Source organism: Arachis hypogaea, chromosome 7 (genome assembly GCF_003086295.3).
Source record: "Arachis hypogaea cultivar Tifrunner chromosome 7, arahy.Tifrunner.gnm2.J5K5, whole genome shotgun sequence".
NCBI classification, from domain to species: domain Eukaryota; kingdom Viridiplantae; phylum Streptophyta; class Magnoliopsida; order Fabales; family Fabaceae; genus Arachis; species Arachis hypogaea.
This window is the reverse complement of record NC_092042.1, coordinates 18258099-18281598: the sequence shown is the minus strand read 5'-3', so window position 1 is coordinate 18281598 and position 23500 is coordinate 18258099. Positions and strand designations below refer to the sequence as shown.

The following is a 23500-nucleotide window of genomic DNA, read 5'->3' as shown; positions in this document are numbered from 1 at the left end:
CGGAGGTGGTGCTATCGAGAGGAGAGGAGAGCTCATTATGGTAAAATTCAAGGAGAAGAAGAGGAAGAGAGGGCAAAAACTGAAGAATTTTTCCAAGTTCACTTTCATCTTCAACTTTAGAAAGAAAATGATGACGTTTATAAGTCCGGCATGGTCTTTGTCCAATCATGTCAATACGTCATCAATCTGTCGTCGAAAAATACTTTAAGGAAGACAATTGTTAAGTTCAGGAATAAATTTGGGGTAATTTTAAGTTTAGAAACGAGTTCGAAACTCGATTGCAAGTTCCGGAACCACTTGAAAATTTAACTCATGAATGTCTTAGTAACATTGCAACCATAATTCTAAAAATCTTGATTGCTTTGACCAGTCGAATTGAGAATCGAAAGCCAAGTCGGTCAGGTTCTCAAGTAAAAACATTTTGTTCCAAAATTGGTGACGAATCTAAAAATCGAATGAAAATTAGATTTTTAATTAAGTCTTTTGAAAAAAATAAGGGAAAAATCCAACAAAGTTTCAGCCGTCGCAGTCGTCGTGTCCTATGCCACACTTCCAGGCGTCATGGTCGTTTCCTCACATCACGCTTCCAAGTGGTGTTATCGTCTCCCCTTGCATCTCGTCTTCCAGCTATCGTTCCTCATGCATCTCGTCTTCTAGTCTTCATCTTCGTCATTGTTGTTTTATTGTCTTAGTTAGTTATGGTTCGATCCCTCGTCCATCTCTGGTCCCGTCCTCTCTCTTTTTTTCGACGAATATCTTTTATCTCCCTCTTGTCTCTTTTCTGTTGTTGAGATTTTTGAATTTATTGTTGGGTTGGTTTAGATATTTAGTCGTTAATTACTTATTGTTGTTACCCGTTGTTAGATTTAGCTTATTGTTACAGTTGTAAATTCGATAAATTGAAACAATTCTGCTACGTTACCAATAGCATTTCTGCCAACATCTGCCAACTCTTATTTATAACTGTGTTTAATGAAAGTGTCTTTGTAGATGTGTCTAATAAAACTATCTTTTTTATAGCTGTGTTTAATAGAAGTGTCTTTATAGATATATTTTTTGGATGTGTCTCTTTGTACCAACAGCATTTCTGCCAACTTCTGCCAACTCTTATTTATAACTGTATTTAATGGAAGTGTCTTTGTGGATGTGTCTAATAAAAATGTCTTTTCCATGGCTATATTTAATAGAAGTGTCTTTATAGATATATTTTTTAGATGTGTCTCTTTATATGTGTTTAAAATATACTAATTAATCATTGTTGGCAAGAAGTTGACAGATAATATGTTGGTACCCTATACTTTTTCAAATTGAAATGGTTCGCATTGTGATTGTTAATTGAATTGTTAATTTATTTAATTTTACTGTTTTACCATTTATTTGTGTATTTACATGGGATTATAATACTTTAGTTAATGTTATACTTTAAATTTTTATATTTTTAAAATTTATTTTAGAATATTTATACTTTTGTGTATTATTTATAATTTTATATATTATTTTATTAAAATTCAATTATTTCAGTTCTACCAACATTTAAATTGGTGAACAAGTAATTATAGTGATTTGATAAATTAATTTAATTTTCAAAACGTGGAATGCAAGTATGCAGCAATAAAATATATCAAAATATAAACAATTTCGTTGATAAGGCCACTTTACCTTGAGACTTAAATTAAAACAAAAGTGATGAATGAGTAAAACAACAATGGAAGAAGAAAATAGAACAGAATCAAAGGACATTTGAGACATAATTACATGAGGCAGCGTTTCATTAATGTATTTTGGATACAAATACACAAATATGAATATACAAAGAGATATAGACACAAAAATATATAAATAATATATTTGTAATAATTACGATTTTTCTACGACTAGCACCATTGTTATTATTTTTATCATCACCACTATTACCATTAATTCTTTAACTTGGACCTAAATTTATTGCCATCAACAACCTAATTCAATAATGAATTCAACAATTATTTTTATTTTTTAAAAAAGAAAAGACAAACTAAATTCAACAATCAATTAAACAATTGTATTTTAAAAAAAAAACCTAAAATAGAGATTGAAAGAGAAGGTGAGGGAGAAGTTGGTGGAGATGGATGTGGCAAAGTGGAGGCGGTACAGATATGTGAGACAATGATGATAGAGTGCAGGCGACTTAGATCTGAAGCAAGGTGGATATCGAGGAGAAAAAAAGACAGATAAATCATAGACAGACATAAAAAAGAAAGCGAGGCAGATGAAGCAGAGGTGGAGGCGAGCAAATCAACGGAGACGGCGATGGTGAGAGAGAGGTGTTTCCAACGAAGACGAAAAGTGAAAGAGAGGTGAAAGAGATGATGGCAAGGTGGACAAAAAGGGAGTCACCCGCAGCAATGACGATGACAGTGAGAGAAGGCAAAGGCGAAGGGGAGAAACAATTGCGGAGGGAGAAAGCAGCGACAGATATGAGGGTGAAAAGGGAGTGGGCAGAGAAAAGGAGGAGAAAGGGGTAAGGGGTTTAGGTTAAGGGTAAAGCTAGAATTTTAAAAAATAATAAGGGATAAAAGTGAAAAAATTCGTGTCTCATCATTTATGTCTTCGTGTCGCAACCTTAAAAAAAATACACTGAAGACATTTTATGTGTCTTTTTGGACTCCTGTGTCTATTAAAATTTAGTATCTCAACAACTAAACGATAGACATATACCACCATATTTATTGTAACACCTTTACTACCAGAACGTCATGCTTTCAGTTACGCCACCCTGATAGCGGGGACATTACAACAACATCTATATATTTAATAATAAAATAGAAGCTTTAAACTCGAAACTGTATTGACTTTTCTTTGAAAAACTGAAAGTACTTTTTCTTTCTTTTTACAAACACGTATACATACAAACCAATCACAACACTTCATATATATATATATATATATATATATATATATATATATATATATATATATATATATATAATAATAATAATAATAATAATAAGATTCTTTATATCAGTAACCTATATTACAATCACAACTCCTATCCCTTTTTGTAAAAATATAATAATAATGGCGAGGGAAAAAGATACGGCTATAGGGAGTGAGAACCTAACCACGCGGTCTCATCAGAGAAGTTTTAGAATTGTCATAAGAATATATATATAAAAGAAAGTTGTTTTCAATCGCATTGATCATTACTCATCTTATGAACCTTTTCAAAAATCAACAATTAATTATCCAAGATCCAGATTTACATTTTAATTATAAAATTCTTAAAAGTTATTTAAATTGTATGAATAACCAACATATTCTAAGTATAGGTTTATTAAGTCTATACTGAATCAGTTTGATTTTTCATACTTTTCTAAACCTCAAACATAAATCAATCACGGCTTTCGCCCATCACATAATCAATCACATCCTTCGGCCAAGCATAATCAATCAACACTCAAACAACCATAATCCGAACCAACCAGTCACAATTACAAGTAATGAAGTTCAAACACAATCAAGAGCAATTACAGTAAGTATGGCAATTAGCAGTTAAACAAAAATATTCACATAAGCAAACCAAATACAATATGCACACCCAAACAATGTCACATAGCTACATATGATGCATGTTAGTCCTATTGGCCATGAGCTCACGTGTCGGTTATCTTGTCAGAACCTGACACGAGTAAGCAGGGTTAACCACCGTTCTTACCCAAAAGTTCCACAAACAAGCGGGATTCACCATCGTCCTTGCCGAAACACGCAAGCGGGATTAACCACCATCCTTGCCAATAATAGTAAACCATGAGTAAGTCGAATCAACCACAGTCCTTACCGGGAACAAATCTCAAATCAGTACGCAAGCAGAATTTGCCATCGTCTTTGCCAATCTCAGTAAATCACGAGTATGCGGGATTAACCACCGTCTTTACCGAAAACAAATCTCAAATCAGTACGCAAGTAGGATTCACCACCGTCTTTGCTTAGTCATCACATCTCAGTAATATTCACAATCAATCATGGTCAAAATCATAACTCAATTCATAATCATAATTGAAACCATAAGTCTTTATACTCATATTTATCACGATTCAAAGTCATACTTGGCCCATTTACTTTCAATAACAATATATATTTAGTTCACATCATGCCAAGAATCACTTTCATTTCTCATTGAATCTAAAATTCACAGTCGGGATTACATACCAGTTAGAAACTCAATCCATTGGATTTACTCACACTCACTTCAGAGCATAAAAATCAGTTATCAAATATCATATGGAGTTTACAGTGGATTACAAACTTGTCGAGAAGGCTAAACAGTAAAAAATAAAGTTCTTTTCCAAGAAAACAGGGCATGTGCGCACGCACAGATCAAAGCCAATTCCCGTCGGGTGCGTATGCACCACCGTATGCATATGCACAGCTTGCAACTTTTTTCTTGGCATGCGTACGCACCACTCCTGCGTATGCACAGGATTCATCAATGCCCTTGTATAGTGCGCATGCACGCCTCCGCACGTATGCACACCAACAAAAATTCTAGTGTGCTGCAAAATTCCAAAGTTTCAGTTTTAAAACCTAGTTTCCAAACCTTCATAACTTTTGCTATAAAATCATTTTCCGTCCATCCTTCGAACGACATAAACTAGTTAAACCCTAGTTTTATTTAAAAAGAAGTTTTACAAATTTTTGAGGTCCGAAGACCAAGTTATGGCCCATCAAATTTAGTCAGAAAGTACTTTTCACCCAAAATCTTAGCACATTCAAAATAGACCCTTTTCCAAATCATTCTTATGAAAACAAGTTAAATACTCATTTCATCCTTTACAAAAACCCCCCACTTTCCTTACATCACACCATTTAACACTTTTTTTCAAATTATTTTCCTTTAAAACCATTATTACTTTTTGTAATATTTTCAGGAACCTCTAAAGCAACTTCGCTTAAAATCATTTCTCTTCTATAAAACTCATTTTCACTTTAACCAAAATCTTTGAACAAACTTCAAAACCATTTCAAGTTTAAATCTCTTTCCAAAGACTCAAGAATCATCTTGTTTGCCAATTACAGTCCTAATTGAAACAACATAATCATTTATTCTTAAATCAATCACTTAATTACTTTAAATTAGGATTTATTAATTAAACTCCACGGCAAAGTCTCTAAACTTTAGGGGGACGACAACCAATCTCATTTACCTTATGATTCAATTTAGTCCAAACTTATAAAAATTTCAGCAACACCTCCCTTAAAACTCGGACTTTATCACTCTCTCTAAACATCGCACTTTCTCTCTCTCTTCCTCCTCGGGTTTGACGTTGACGGTGACGGCGACACCCATCCCCACCGACGCCGTCCTTTTCCTCTCCTCCATCACTTCTTCTCTCTTCATTCTCCCTCTTCTCTCTTTTCCTTTCTTTTTTATTTTCCCTTTCCGTTGTTGGGGGGTGGCTGCTAGAGTTTAGCTAGAGTGAGTGAAGTGTGAGTATGTGTTAGAGTTTTAGGGTTTGTTGTGGGTAAAGAGAGTAATGGTAGGGTAGGTATTTTTTAATAAAATTAGGGTATACAGTAGTAATTGAAAATCAGATTTAACCCAACAATAATTATCTATAAAAATATTATTTAATCATCATCTTACAAATTATTTTTGAATAAATATTCTAATTCAAAAATTAGAGATAATCAAATTAATTTTTTTTATTTATAAAATAAAGTTCAAAATCAATATATTCAAATTGAAATATATAAAATTTTCATTATTTTTTAATTATTAAAATTTTAAATTATAAATAAAAAATACCTGATTATTATAAAAATTATATGAGTGATAATTAATTTAAAACTCAAAATCTCGTAACTTAACTTTAATTATCTCTTTATAAGATAATTGTTTAAAAATATAAATCATAAATAAATATCAATAATTTTAATTAATTCATAATTTAATTTGTAAAACACTAAAACTTCGAGGTCCTACATTTATACCTTAATTGACATATATAACAAACAAACACAGCCTGAATTTTTTTGGTCGTGATTGCCCACATCAGGAAGCCAACATATATCATTGATCATTCTTGTTTTTAGTAACGGTTATTGAGGTGTAAAAGTATACCACTATTTCCTATCAAAATCTTAAACCCTAACTCGTGTATATAGGACTTATCTTTCTCCTCTTTATTGGTTATTAAACTGTATGTATATAAGCACTAAATTTATGGTATCAATACGAAAATAATGTCAGAAATAGTGTGTAAATTTTAACGGACTAAATTAATTTAGAAAAAAATATTATAAAAGACCATTAAAAATTTAATTATTAATACAAAAATTATTAGAAAAGATTAATTTTTATAATATTTAGAGAGAGACCATTTTTGTTTTAAAAAGACAAATATATTTTTAAATAATTTATTTATTTTTTTTTATAAACATAGTTTCTTTGATTTTCTATTATATTTAAATTTTTATTTACACACCTTCATCTATCATAATAATTTGTTGTTAGTGAATTTTCTAATCTCTAATTCACCATTAGTAAATTTTTTTATTTGTGTTCTTTTTTATTTGTTTATCTTCTGCAAAAAATTGCTTCTCTTGACCCTTGTGTGTAATAACAATTATTGGTTTATCATATACGCTTGTTCAATATCTTTTTAATTTTGAATTAAAATTGTATAATTCAAAACTAAAATTATTAAAACAAAACAAGAATCTTAAAAAAAAAACACCTTCTATAAAATTTTTAATTGATATAATTTTATTATAAATCAAAGATATAATAAATAATTGTGCATTAGCTAAAGTTAAACGACTCTAATATTTCTATACTACTATTCTTTATGCTTCTATACGTACAAGTAGATGATGTTAGTACACCAAGTTCATTTGGATGAAGTTGATGCTGAAGTTGAGCAAGACTTAGTTCAGATTTTTTATGTTCAATATCATTCTTTTTGGCCTGGCATCACCTTACTCAGGCTTAACTACCTGAAAAGCTTCAGAGTTCACTACAAATGGTATGGCATTGGCATATCTTGACAATGTATACAAATATGTATAATTTGAAAAGAAAATTAAATATAACATTATTAATAAAATATTTGCACCAATCAAAGTTTAGAGTTCCACTAGAATTTTCACAAACAACCAAACATTCTAACTTTTTGAAAATAACCAAATATCCTAAATCACACAATTGGCTAATGTTTAGAAGGTTGTGTTTCAAACCCTCAACTAAGAATATATCTTTAATGAAAGTGGAGAAACTCGATCTTACCAACCTTACCTATGGCCACAATCTTTTCTTTTCTATTGTCACTGAAAGTCACAAAATCTCCATCGTATTTGTTAAGCTTGATAAAGAATGTGAACTTTTCAGTCATGTGCTTAGAGCATCCATTATCCAAGTACCACATGTCATTCTTCTTCTTGGATACTAGGCAAAATTGCACAATACTTTAAGTGATCTTAGGTATCCAAATCATTTTAGATCCTTTAATGTTAAACCTTTTTGGTTGTCCAAGTGCATTGTACTTGCCAATCACTTTGTAAACTTTTTCACCAATTTTTCTTTCAAAAATAATACATTGAATAGGTAAATGACCAATCCAATTGCATTTTTGACAAAAGTTTTTTCTTGCTGATTTTTCAATGTGATTAGAATTTTAAAAGCCTAAGTTTTTGGATGTTGAGGCTTCATCTTCAAAGCATGATTTTTCAAAAATAAATTCATATTTTTTTTGATATCCCAACCCAGTCTTCACAAATAAAGGTCTTTGACTAGCTAATAATTTGTTCAAATTTTCAGAACTTTGGACAAATTTAGCTATGTCTTGACTTAATCCCTTAATCACATTTTGTAATCTTTCATTTTCTTCAATGCAATTTAAATAGGTAACAACAAAATGATTTCCATCAAGACTTTGAATTTCAGATCTAAGCCGTTTGTTTTCCTCAACAAGATCAATAGAATTTTCAGCTTCTTTCGGCTTCTTTTAATTTTTCTCTAAGGTAAGCATTTTCAGCCTTTAAGATGTCATTTTTAGATTCAAGTTCATGATATTGATTCAAAAAAAATTCTAATGTTCTCAATGAGGTCATCAATCATAAGATGAAGTTCTTCATTAGAGGGTTCAAGAAAGATTACCTCATTTTGGTGACTGTGGTTGGCTATTAAGCATGCTTGAGAATTGTTGTCAGACTCTTCATTCTTTTCACTGTCATTCTTCAGATCTTTCCAAGTCATAAGTCCCTTCTTCTTGTCCTTTTGAAACTTGTCTTCTCTCTTCAGTTTGGGGCAGTCATATTTGTAATGTCCAGCTTCTTTGCAGTTGTGGTAAATGACTTTGCTGATGTCCTTCTTTGGATCCTTTGAACTGCCTCCTTTGCTTCTTCCTTTTAGTCTCATCATCTTTCTAATTTTTCTAGCAAAAAACACAATCTTGTCATCTGATAACAGTCACTAGATTCATCATCCAATGATTCAATACAAGATTTAAGAATCACTCCTTTTTTTGTATCATTTTTTATGTGAGTGATTTTATATGCTAGTAACTTTCCTCTCAACTCATCATAGGTCATTTGATTCAGGTTACTACCTTCAAAGATGACAGTAGTCTTAGTTTTTCACTCTTTAGTTAAGCTTCTCAAGATTTTCCTCACCAGCACTTGTTTGGAATGAATAATTCACATAGCATCCAAGCAATTAATGATGATAGAGAACCTCTCAAACATATCATCAATCAATTCTCCTTTCTTCATAGAAAATATCTTATATTCTTTGCTCAGCAAATCAATCCTTATTTCTTTTACTTGTGTGGTGTCTTCATGTGTAACTTGGAGTTTATCCTAGATTTTTTTACTGTTTTGCATCTTGAAACTTTTTGGTATTCCTCGAAGCTGATTGCACAATTTAGTATGTTGACTGTCTTGGCATTGAGTTCCACCTTGTTCTTGTCATCTTCATTCCACTATGCTTCGGCTTTGGGAGTAACAACACCATCAGAGCCAGTTTTGGTAGGAATTTAAAGACCATTCATGATTATCTTCCAGAGGTTGTAATCCACCGATTGAACAAAGATCTTCATTCTTTCTTTCTAATAGTTGTAGTTTTTTCCGTTGAAGAATTGAGGTCAGTTGTTTGATTATACTTCAGTCAGTGTATATGCCATTGAGTTAGATCCCATGTTGCTTGCCATCCAGATCTTTTCTCCAAGCTATGAAGCTTGATCTCTTTGAGACCAGTCTCTAATACCAATTGATAGATATCAGTGGCTAAGAGAAGGAAGGGTCGAATTTTGGCCTCTTTTGATTTTTATTTTCGAACCAGGATTCTGTTAAGATATTTTGAGTAAGAAACAGGAGACCTTTTGTTTTTGTCTCTTGACACGGTAGGAGCCAAAACAGTGTTATGAGCAAGTTGTATCACAGTGAAGTATAGCTAGTAGTAGAATCAGAAGATAATTTTATTTTGTCTCCTAAAGTTCAAAACCAGAAACAGAAAAGAGAAGAAGAAGAACACGGCCATATATCCTGGTTCGACTACTCAGTATAATACATCCTACATCCAGTCTCCATCACAACAATGATGGAATTTTACTATCTTTCAACAAGATTACATTCACCAATTCTCCCTAGGATTCTAACTAATCCTATCTGGGACAAATCCAGTTTCTAATCCAAACCAGACTTGACTAAGAACTTACCCTAGCTTTCAACAGCAAAATGCTAACCCAACTTGTAAGGAAATCTCCTCAAGATCATGACAACAAAACAAAAAAACTTCCAAAGAATTTCTAAAGTAAACATAGGCTTTTCTCCAAGTCTAACTCTCTTGCCTTTTTTCACTCAATAGCTTTTTCAACAATCCTCACAGTATTACCTTTTTTATTGATAATAAAGAAAGACTAGACTGAGAAAACAAGATATTCAATGAGAACCATTAAGGAGAAGAATGACTAGCTTAGTAAGCTATGAAATCCAAATATTGTGCTCTCACTCCTTGCTCCAATCCTTGGCCGTTTATCCCTTTAATAGAGGAATGAAGCTTCCTAGACTTGAAACTTGCTTCAGTACTTATTTGACTTCTTATCCCAAAATCAGAAGCAGCAGCAGCGTGACAAAGAAGAGATAGGGTATAAGTAGTGACTTAACCATACTTGCAACCATACCTTCTATCTTCTCTTTCAACCTTTTTCATCTTATTTGTTGAATCTGAACCCTTCATTCTTGCTTTCTCTTCAAGTCAGATGCTTGAACGTTGATTCACAACAGAGCTCCATGATCTTTACTTTCTTCATTTTTTCAGATCGGTGCTTGCAATGTAGAGGATTTCTTCAGCAACCTTCAACGAAACACAAATGTGAAAACTTCTTTTTGTGATTTGTCCTTCTGATTTAATTTTGCATTTTTTCTCTAGCCTCTTTGACTTCCTTTTCTTTGCTTGAATTTGGAAACTTGTTTTTTGTTATTCAATTTTGTCCTAACTCAGAGCTTCCTTTTTCTTTGTTTTACTTCAGAGAGTTCACGTGGGTGATGTGAAAGAAAAGAGAAGAGAGAGAAGAGAGAGTTTGGTTCGGTAGTGTGGTGTGGTTTAAATGAAATGAAAACTAAATCACTTAGTTAGAAACTAAGTTGAAAGATTGGATTTGGATATGGACCACTAATTTTGGGCTTAGGTTTGATCTTGGGCCAATTTGTTTCCTTTCCTTCTTTCTTATAGTTCAGCCATTCAATCTTTGGATCAAGAGTAATGGTATGAATACTTTATTTAAGTTGAACCTCTCTTGGACTTGTGTTCATACTTCTTGGGTCTAGTGTGATTAAATTATTTTCTGCACACTAATAAAAACAAATCACACATACAGTTTGACTTTTATTCCAATACAGGTTAGTCATCATCTTAAAATATTTTGCTTCTTCAAACTCAACATAAAGTTACAATCCACTATACATATTAAACAAAGTACAAAATTATACAAACTTCATGAGTAAGATATTGTTTTTCAATTTGGGTAAGAGATAATCGATACAAAGAAAAGTAAAATACAGAATATGAGATTGAAAATTTTAAATTCTTCTAACATAACACATGATATAAGGGATCTTTTGGAACACTAGCTAAATTCTGTTTTGGTTTTGAGTCAAGTACCAGTTTCAATTTGTAACCAAAGCAAACGGATAATATACTCAACGAAACAAATTATTTATTTTTTACGATAACAAGATAAATTAATATAGAACATATATAGATTTTTGGTGATACTTCTTTCTGTTCATCATAGACAAATAAGTAAACTGAAGTATCTTCACTCAATTCAAACAAATGATAAAACACATAATCCATCAAATTCTATAACATAAAAAAAAGTTAGTAATTTTAGCAAATTTTGCATGGTGCACCTAAAAAAAGTAGATTTATGAAGAATTTAGAGACAGAGAGGAATTCATTGGAAGAGCTCCAATAGTAAGGGTGAGCATGGGTAGCGAGTACCTAATTACCTGTTTGAACCCGAACCAAACCAATTAAATTGGTTCTAGAACCGACGGGTAATCGGGTCCAACCCGAACCAAACTAGTGATCTTTGTTAGTGATTGGTTTGGGTATCAGTTCTGGGGTGTGGAATCCGAACCAACCCGTGAACCTGATCATATATTAATTAAATAAAAGAATATATATATATGACTTTTTAGTGGCTTTTAGTGAAATTATTCACTATTAATATGTTTGGATTTTAATGAGTTTATTTTTTAATGTATTTGGTATTTAACATGTTTAGATTATTTATATTAATGTTACATGTTTATTGTACTTGTTGAATTTTTAAGATAAAAATTTGATTTTTTTATGAATTTCAAAGTCATTGGATACCCAATTATCCGAACCGAACCAATCCGTTCTTAATCGGTTTGGTTTAGTTCGGATACATACACAAAAATGCAAATCCGAACCAAACCGAATCAATTATATTTTGATCGATTTGGTTATAATTTCACCTTAAATCCGAACCAAACCGACCTGTGCTCACCTCTATCCAATAGTGACAAAAGCATTTGTACACAAGAAAATGAAACAAACAAAAACAAAAAATATACAAAAAAAGATAAAAAAAAGACAAAAAAAAGAATAATATGATAATTTTATCATTTTAAATCTTATTTATTAATTTTTTAATATAATATCTATATAATTCTTTTTAATAATTTTAATATAACTAATTTTTTATTAAGAGAAATGCTACTTGTCTTTTAAATTTTTAATTTTTAGTCAACTTTTTAATTTAAATAATATTATTTAATGAATTTAAATATCTTCTTTTATGAAAAGTTATTTATTTTTTAATTTCTTTCTCTTTTAAATGCTGAATTAAGGATGTTGCACTGATTTGTGAATTAGAGTCTTTTATGAATTATGATCCTTGGCACTAATTTTTTTTCATTAATTTATTATCAATTTTACGGAACCAATCAACAAATTGACACCTATGTCATATCTAAAGTTTTAAGGACCAAATAATCTACTTAATATACTAAAACTGAGTTTTCCTCCAACTACTAAAGATGACGTGTCGATCTCTCATGCCTCTGTTTTCCCTCCAAAATGAACAAATTTTTTTTCTATTCTAAATTATTTTATTGTAATTATATTATAATTAATACTAAATGAATAATATATAATTATACTGATTTAGCAACATATCTTCATTATAATTATATCAAATCAATATTTAATGCACTATTAAACTACTTATCAATTATCAATTCAAAATACTTTTAATAATTTTAATGATAATAATAATATCAATAATAGTCATAATAATAATAAAAAATCTTTGTTACCCGATTCACGTATATCAAATATTTTTTCTAAATTATTTTATAAAAAATATCTTTAATATAATTATATTGTAATTAATATTTAATAAATAATATATAATTATACTAATTTAGAAACATATCTTCATTATAACCGTATCAAATCAAAATTTAATGCATTATTAAAAAATTACCTTAATATTAGGTAATTTACATATTTATTTTTATTTTACTAAAGTCTATATATAGTGTTTTCCTGTGGTACATGAATCTAAATTTGAGAGTCAATTCATAATTTTATATTTAGTATTTTTTTTACTACTTCATAGAATAAGAATGTATTCTTCATTTTTTATTGAAGTTGATCTTTTAAGGTACAATTTATAATTTTTTATAATATTTTTCATATACTCATTCTATTATATTATTCTTTTGATAATTTTTTATTTGTTGTTACTCTAAGTTATTCTTATCGTCTAATGTTCCAATTCGATTGTCTTTTACCACAATCATTTACAATGCATCACATTCATGAAATACCTCATCGAGTTGTCTTCACTGATTCGGGCTCCAACTACATGGATGTAAGCATTCAAAGAAGATGCAATAGTCTCTACTTTAGCGAAGGATGGTTGGATCTACTCACCTATTATGACCAACCCAATGGAATGAGGTTAAAGTTAGATTTCTTAGGAGGAGCTCGATTTTTTATTGAGGAATTGCATCCACGGAACTTTATAGGGCAAGTTCAAGTTCCATCCCCTCCATGCTTTTTACGTCTGCCCGAAAATCTTCGAAGTGGAGCACATAATGAAATTGAATTCCCTCAGTTTCAGTTCAGTTTTACTAAATTCGTGACAAATTCAGATATGCAATTTCAACGATTGGTAATATATTTAAATTTTATTAGTTTAAGTTGTTCATTATTAGAATAATTTTTTAACATATTTTGATTTTTTTCAGAAATTACCAGCTTTCTTTTGCATGCATGCAATGCCATTGAGGGGAATAAGAGTTAGTTTGGTTTCTCGGTGTGACAATTCTATATCTTGCCGCATTGCATGGATAGCGGATGATGAAGCTTATCTAACAAGAGGATGGTCTAATTTTGCACAAATTCTAAATATTGAAACTTACGATGTTATTTCAGTTGGTTGTCGTTACAATAATGATTCTATACTATATGTAACTAACGACTAGAATAGGTTCAATATTGTTTAGGTAATTTGGTTTTACTATTAGTATTTGATTAAATTATAATTATAGAATTTTAAATTATTGCCTCAATTTATATATTACAATTATTTTTTGTGGATTTGCTATTTTTAAATAATTTAATAAAATAAAGTAGTGTCAGATATTATTAAGTTTGTTTTTATCCTTTATTTCTTTATTTGTATTTTCATTATATTTGACAAAAAATGAACCTACACATATATTAAATCGTTGACCTAAAGACAATTTATTTACTAATAAAAACAGATTTTATTTATAATTGGAATAAAATTTATTTGCCAATAATCGGTGGATAAAATTAAAATTACACCCGTGTCATATAATTATAATTGATTAATTGGTATAAAATGAAATTATACCCGTACTATGAGTAATAATTTAAATAATTATATCTTAACAAAATATAATTTGAAATAATTTATAAACAATTATCTTAACAAAATAATTATTTAATAATTGATTTAAAAATTAATGCAAAAAATAATTATTAATAATAGTATTATTAACTGGGTAAATAATATAATTTTAAATTATTATTTGAAATATAAATAATATATGAAAATCTATTGAGTAAATTAATGATTTTGCACCTTAATAATTTGACAATTATTACTCAATTAACCAGTTAATTGAATTAGTAATAACAATTTCTAATTTCAAATTTTGTATATTAAGCAGTTATTAAAAACTGGGTAATAACGATTTACACGGGAAAATTATTGATAAATTCAATTAACCATATAGAAGATAATATACTAACAGTTTTAGTATATTATTTATGGCAAGCGAAATTATTTCCTCAGATTTTCTATTAAAATTGAAATTAGTAGTAGTTTAAAAAAAGGTTTATTAATAAAATTACTAATAGTCACATTTTTATACACAAGATATATATTTTTTATATATTATTTAAAAAAATATAATGAAACATGAATAATGAATGAGTATGTTATTTCTTCGACTAACTAATTAATGTAAAATCGAGTACCTTTTTTATTCGATTGAGGTCATATTCTATTTGGTGAAAGTTTCAATCACCTTAATTAAATCCTGTGTTTGTGCCTTAACTTATACAGATAGTAATATGTTATATATTATTTGGTATATCTAAGTAGTTATTTCCCATAGCGGAGATGTAAAAAATCATATTAAAGTTTATTGTCAAATAATTAGTGGATGAATAATAGTAGATTTATTATTTTAGAAAAGTATTTTCATTATAATTATATCAAATTAATATTTAATTATGATAAAATATGTTAATTATAATTATATCATAGAATTATAATAATTACGATATTTATGTTATATATTTTAATCATTTATGTACGTAAATAATTAGAAATCAAAATATAACTTATAATTATCCGTGTCATGCAAGATTAAATAAGATATATAATAACATAGATGATTTGTTACTTATACTGATTAAATACAATAAATACATATTAATTTAGTTAAAAAAATCACTGTCTCCTATGTTTTTCTATTTATTTTTTTAATTCATTAAATTCAATCAATTATAATAAATTAATTATATCAACTAATTAATTCAATCAATTATTTTTTAATTTATTTTTTAAATTCAATAAATCAAATAAATTAATTATACTAATTATTTGTATTGACTAATTGATTTGATTAATTCTTAAAAATATTTTTATTTAATTTATTTTATTTATTTAAATATAACTAATTAATTATTTAATTTTATTAGAATAAATATCAAATTCTATTTCTAATATAAAAATACAAAATTTTATTCATTCCATTTTTATTTTACCACTATAAAAGACCATATATGTTAGAAGAAAATATCATTCTAATTACTCTTTCATTGGGTAGCTTTTACAACAATTCTTTTTCTTCCTATGAGGCGCCATCACAAGAAGGCAACTATCATGAACACAAATCGGCACACACTCTTCAACTCCCGTGCTCATCATTTAGAGCAATATATGATATGTTATCCATTAAGCATTTATAGACCATAGTGTTATCATGTTTGCATAAATAAATAAAAAATTCATAATTAAGCTTAAGTTATTTATCTATTTGTGTGATATATTGTAGTGTGAAATTACTTTTAATTTGTGTTGTGTAATGATATTATGGTTTAATTTAACCTTTTATTTTAGAATTGTGTTATGATTTTATCTCATCCTTTTTCTTAGATATTAAGTTGATGTATTTTTATTTATTATTATTGAAGCAGATGTGATATAAAATTTGTAAAAAGAAAAAAAAACTTACATTCAATTTATTTTATTGTAATCTTCTATTTTTCTATTTTTTTATTCTTTTATTCATTTTATTTTCTTTTTAAATATCATATAATTTATTATAATTTATACCAATTAATTAATTATAATTCATTATATCAGTTAGTTTAATTCATTAATTTATAATATACATGATAAAATAGAGCATTTGTTACTTATACGTTTATTTTTCTAAAATCTAAATCTGAATAATTATATTTTCAGTTTTTTTATAAACAAAATATTATTAATAATGAATAATAATTAACCATTCATACTTTTAATTAAAGTGTTTGGATGATTTTTATATTTATTAATATTAATTATTAATTATTTTTTCATAAATAAATTATATTATAATTTTATGTTAGTTCATAATTGATTAATGATTAATGTTTATAAAGCTATGTTACTCTAAATTTTATATTTTATAAATATTTTATTTAAATATAATTTTTTTAACATAAAAATATATTATTTTTAATAATATCATAATTTTATATTTTTTAATTATTCTAAATGAAGATTTTATCAAATACTAATTAAAGCTATTCTTCCATTGCTTTTACTAATATATTTTCTAACTATTATATAAAATTAAAATCGTGTTAATGAATTTAATATTAAAGTTAATTTGGCTTTTTATTATTTAGAGTGTTTTTCAATCAATAATTTTATACTCTTTATTTTTTTAGTTTCATTTTGAATTTTAATTTAGTACTCAAAGGTAGTGAAATTCTATTGATACTGAAATAAAGTTACAAAAGGGTCCATATGGTAGAATAAGTAAAATAATGTGATACCCACATTGCATCATTCAAATGAAACAACTTAGGATCTAAAATGTTTATCTTTCTTTTTCTCGCCGTCTATTATATTATCTATCCTATCATATAAAAATCGAATTTTTACCTCTAATGATAGAATCAACGTAGCTGTATTATTTTGTTTAACTCATTAAAGTCAATTCATTATGATGAATTAATTATATCAACTAATTGATTTGAATAGATATTTAAGTATCACATAATTTAAAATTATGTATATTAATTATTTGATTTAATTTTTATGATATATAAATTTAAGAAATAAATTAAAATAAGATAATTTATTACTTATTTAAATTGAATACAACAAATATAAATTAATTTAGTTAAAAATTTACTATTTTCTAATTTTCTATACATAAAAATGACAAAACAAAATTATAAAAATAATCTTTTTATCACTTTTTCTATTTTAATTTTATTTTCTTTATTTTTTTATGTACAATTTTATTTTATATTAACTTTGTTTATTTAATAATAAAATATACTCATATTAATTCTATCATATAATAATATATTTTTCTCCTATATTAATAAAAAATTTCAATAGTTATCAACTACATCTAATAGAATGACTGAGAAGTGAGAACTACGAGAAGTTAAACTCAGGTTCAAAATGCTGAAACAAAAAAAAAAAGAAAACAGTGGATATATGATTAGAGAAAAATGTATAATAATGACAAAATATACTAAAACTAGGTTTTTTCTCCAACTAATAAAAGTGAGGTGTTAATTCCTCATGAATTCATTTTTTCTCTAAAATGAAATCACTATTTTCTTTTCTAAATTTATTTTAAAAAATATATTTATTATAATTATATTACAATTAACATTTAACGAATAATGCATGATTATACTAATTTAGAGAAATATTTTTATTATAATTATCAATATTTAATATATTATCAACTAATAAAAGTGAGGTGTCAATTCCTCATGAATTCATTTTCCTTCCAAAATGAAAGTACTATTCTCTCTTCTAAATTTATTTTAGAAAAATATCTTTATTATAATTATATTATAATATTACAATTAGCATTTAACGAATAATGCATAATTATAATAATTTAGAAAAATAAAATAAAGTCCAGTAATTTATCTTCCGACTGCACACGTGTATAGAATAACTTTTAAGAAGGAGTCATGTATAGTAAATACGGTCGATGATTGTAAAACTGTATATTAACATTGATATAATATTATTTTAGGTATATGTTTTGCAGGCATCAAAGAAAAGTGTTGAGTTGTTTTTTAATAGATTTAAATTATTCATTGTTTATTAGAGAATTTTGTGCATTAGAAATCTCTAATAATTTATTATTTATTTTAAGCTAATTTTGATATATTCTTATTTGACAGTAAAATAACATATAAAAATTTGTTGGTGGGTCTAAATATTATTAAGTTATTTATGGTCATATTAAGTATATATGTTTGATTTATTGAAGAAAGTATATTACTAAAACCAATTAATAACTATTTAGAGTTAATATATTTAACACTAGCTTAAGAAAAAACAAATAATACATAACATGTTATATTTTTATTAATTAAATTATTATAATTTAAATTAATCTTAACAAAATAATTTAAAATTATAATTTTAATATTATCACGTACATGCCATGGTTAATACACTTGGAAATTACTGCACGATAAATGTGGTATATAGAGAAATTTTTGAGAACCTATAATAAAAAGGTAATAACAAAATGTCTTACTAAATCTATTTATTTATTAAAATTTATAACTATCACTTAAAAAAATTTAGAAATTCTAGGAACTAATAGTGAATTCTTATTGTACATTAATAGTTTGAGAATATTAAAATTATTATAAAAATTCGTATAATTTTATTCTCTTAACAATTTTATAATTACGTTAATCATATAATTTTATATACAAACATTGATACAGTGTTGTTTCATGTATATATTTTGCAGGTATCAAAGGATAGCATTGAATTGTTATTCAGTAGATTTAAATTATTTATTGTTTATTACAAAACTTTCTACATTAGTTCTTCATTTTGAGCTGATTTTGATATTTTCTTACTTCACAGTATACCAACATATAAAACTTTGTTGGTAGATTTAAGTATTACTAGATTATTTATGGTCATATTGAGTATATATGCCTGATTTATTGAAAAAAGTAAATTAAATAACTATTTTATAGTTAATATAATTAATACTATATTAAGAAAAGAAAAACAACGCATACAAGTTATTTTTTATTAATTAAATTATTATAATTAAAATGAAATTTAACATAACTTAAAATTATAATTTCAATCTTATCACGTGCATGGCACGGGTGATTAAACTTGTATATATATATAATGAAAAAGTAAGAAAAAGTAAGAATGATTAGACTATGATTTATTAGCTGATCAAAGGGATTAACTCAGATTAATTACAGAAAAAGTAATAATGATTAGACTATGATTTATTTAGGTGCATTGCACTACTTAACTGGAAACAATCAGATCAGATTGGAAGACATGATTCTTAAAAGCAAAAAATAAATAGAGACACAGAAACACCGTGTACCTTGAGCTGTTGGTGTCTTTTCAAATTTCAATTGGACTACAAACCATAAAGCAGCAGAGGCAGAACAATTATTTGGGCCTCCCGTTAATCATACATATAATAATTTAGAGTCAACATTCATTTGGTCTCTATCCATTTACTAGTGGAACGATCTTTCACGAAAGGAAAAAAAATGGTACATCCTATTTCTAATATTTCATCACAGATAACGAGATGAGTGAAGAAAATAGACTTGGTAAATGGCAAAGAAGGTGATATTCCGGTTGTATTAGTTTTATCTTTTTTTTTTTGGGGTTGGGGTTGGTTTGGGTTTGGTGTTTTCTTTTAGTGGTGGTACAAGGGATTCATTTACATATAATATACAATTTAGAGGTGGAAAGCACAATTATGTGAATTATCCCATTAATGTTATTTAGAAAAACATCCGAAATGGAAGGAAGATAGAGATAGAGGAAGCAAGGAAAGGCAGAGAGCAGCAGCAATGGCTTACATCTCTGCTTCAACAAGAACCATCCTCTTCTTATCTCACTCAACCACCAAACTCTCCCTTTTCCCTTTCAAATTACCCTTCCCTCACTCTCCATTTCACCAGAACCAAATACACTCTCCAACACCAACCTCAAACTCTGCTTCGCCCTGAGCGCCGCTAATTCCCCGCCTTTGAAGGTCTACTGCGGCTTCAACCCCACTGCAGAGAGCCTCCACCTCGGCATCATCGTCCTCTCCTGGTTCCGCCGCTGCAGCCACCAACCCGTTGCCCTCATCGGCGGCGCCACTGGAGCGGCCGGAGCTCGACGTTGCCACACTCGAGAGGAACACGGTAGGTATATCCCAAACTATCAAACAAATTCTAGGTCGCTCTCTGAATTCGAACTTGGAAGGTTTTAATGTTGTGATCTTGAATGATTATGACTGGTGGAAAGAGTTTAGTTTGTTAGAATTTTTGAAGAATGTTGGTAAGTATGCCAGGGTTGGGTCTGTGATAGCTAAGGAGAGTGTTAGGAAGAGATTGGAATCTGAACAAGGAATGAGTTATACTGAACTCACCTACCAGTTGTTGCAGGGATATGATTTCTTGTACTTGTTTCAGCATGAGGGTGTGAATGTTCAGATTTGGGGGGAGTGATCAGTGGGGGAATATAACTGCCGGGACTGAGTTGATTCGAAAGATCTTGCAGGTCGAGGGCGCTTACGGACTTACATTCCCTCTTTTGTTGAAGAGTGATGGTACTAAGTTTGGAAAATCGGAGGATGGCGCCATTTGGCTTTCACCTGCGATGTTGTCACCTTACAAATTGTATCAGTATTTTTTCACGGTTCCAGATGCAGATGTTATTAGGTTTTTGAAGATTCTCACGTTTTTGGATATTGAGGAGATAGCCGCATTGGAAGGGGAGATGAAGAAACCGGGTTATGTGCCTAATACTACTCAGCGCAGACTTGCTGAGGAAGTTACAAGGTTTGTTCACGGAGAGGAGGGTTTGACTGAGGCACTTAAGGCTACAGAAGCATTGCGGCCGGGATCTGAGACAAAGTTGGACTGGAAAACTATCGAGGGAATAGCTGAGGGTGTACCATCTTGTTCTTTGGCTTATGACAGTGTTTTGAACTTGTCATTGGTAGATCTTTCGGTCTCTTCTAGTTTGTTTGAGAGCAAATCTGCCGCGCGCCGTTTGTTGAAGCAAGGGGGTCTTTACTTGAACAATAACAGAGTGGATAGTGAAAATAAGAGGATCAGGAAGCAGATATAGTGGATGGGAAAGTTCTCCTTTTATCTGCTGGCAAAAAGAATAAGGTGCTCGTCAGAATAGCATGACAGGGAATTCTTTGATAGCTGAATATTCTTTGATGACTAATTTATAATTGCAGTTTTGTTGTCTTCTTATGATACCTTTGATTTTTGCTGCTAAAGAGTAAGTATCTTTATCGGTTTTGGCATGTGATGGATTTTCTAATATGGTTTTCTAGCATGCTGTTTTAATTTTTCTTCTATTAGTGGTAAAATGTAAAAGCAAATAAGCAATGCAGATGTGCATTCATTTTTTGGGGTTTCTAACATTGCAGTTGTAAACTTTTGAGTATAGTGCCTCTTGATTTTAGAATGCAACAACAGCTGCGGCGGTTAAGCACTTCAGCCTTTTCTTGGCTAGAGAATATTGAAGTAAATACATTGAGTAGTTATTTTTTAGTATTTTCCTATAGTATTCAGCATAAGTTAATGAACTCAGAAGATACTTGCAGTTTTGAACGTTACTCCTCTGTTGGCATATTTCAAGTCTTGCCACATAATTGGCAGTGTTTATCGTAGTTAAATAGTGGTTGAACAAATTGGAGCTTTGTTCGCCTTCCATTTGCTCGACCTATTGATGTGAATTTATATGCCTATGGAGAATCATTATACTGATGCCTGATCCTTTTAGAGAGAGAAGAAGAAAATGTTCTCACCTAGCCCTGCCTAAAACCAACAACTTCTGGTTTCTAGGCTTGTTTGGTTCTACCGATATAGAACCCGTTGTGGTTTGATTGGGGATCTGAACGTCATTGAAGAAAAAACTGGACGAGGATACTCTAATGGTATTGTATCTGTTAAGGTATGCTTTCTTTACCTATCCTTGAATAGCAATACTAGTTCTATCACTATCATCCATCCTCATGTTGAATGGTTGGTTTGTCATTTGTTCTAAGGGCATACAACTAGGCATTCTGACTTCTGCGAGTAACAATTTTCGTTGAATCTTGAAAAGGAAAACTCAACAAAAATGCTTTGCTTTCATTGGTTTAGATGTCTCTGATTTTCCGCCATTGAGTATAAGAACTCAGCTGACCCCTAAGGCTTTGTTGTTGTTACTGTTGAGTATAAGAACTCACTTTAAGATAAAAATAAAAAAAAATAAAAACTCCCTAGTATCATATCAGAGTGGCCGCTTTCTAGGATATCCCCTTTACCTTTTCTTTGTTGTCCATTAATTACATTCATCCAATTGAATCTGGAAATAACCACTAAACATATGCATTCTGAAATATAGAGCTTATTTTCTATTTCGATCTGCACTTAGGAAATGGTGTTGAGGAGTAATAAAAGTGAACAAGGCATGAACCATAAAATTTTGCCTGGATACTTTGTATGCTAATATTTTAGTAGCAAATCCCTTCCTTTAGTTTTGTACCTTGTTCAATAATTTTACATGTCCTTTTCATGATTTTCTCTATTTGGAGTCTAGTGAGAAGAAAAATTATTATTTTGATAAGGATAGTCCTGGACTCCTGATCACTCTCTAGGTGAATTCCCTGTTCACGCTAATTCTTCTCATAAGAAATTCTCAAAGCGCATACTGGTTTTGGTGCCTGGTCCAATAAGGAAACAGATTTTTGAGCAATGTTGTCACTAGCAGACCATATCAATCCTATTTTAGTACTTCTTTTATTATAATTACATTTAATTAATAGTAAATGAATTGATTTGGAATGACCAAAATACTAAAGATTTGATTTCCTTGTTTTGTATTTTTGCGTCAATTTTTTATAAGAAAAAACAAAAAAGGGCATTTGCAAATTACTGTTGCTAATATGAACATTTATGTTGAATGCCTGCCTCTTGGAGGGGAAAAAAAGTGAAAAGTAGTTGAGACTGAAGGATAAGCTATGCTGAAATGAACATTCATTAGGAAGTTGGTTGTGAAATATCTCCTTTGTAAGTCTTGATTGCCAATGTGGGAATGAAATAAGAAAATATGTTTTCATATGTATTTATTTCCTGTATGTGTGTATTAATTTCATCCTATCAATATAAACTAGTCTCTGTTGATACAGCTTTTGCCTTTTA

The 23500-nt window shown here is 29.0% G+C and overlaps 1 pseudogene; it reads left to right on the top strand.

The window, feature by feature from the left end:
- The first annotated feature begins 2384 nt into the window (after window positions 1-2384).
- On the top strand, window positions 2385-21733 carry LOC112701236 (tyrosine--tRNA ligase, chloroplastic/mitochondrial-like; annotated as a pseudogene).
- Window positions 21734-23500: the final 1767 nt, after the last annotated feature.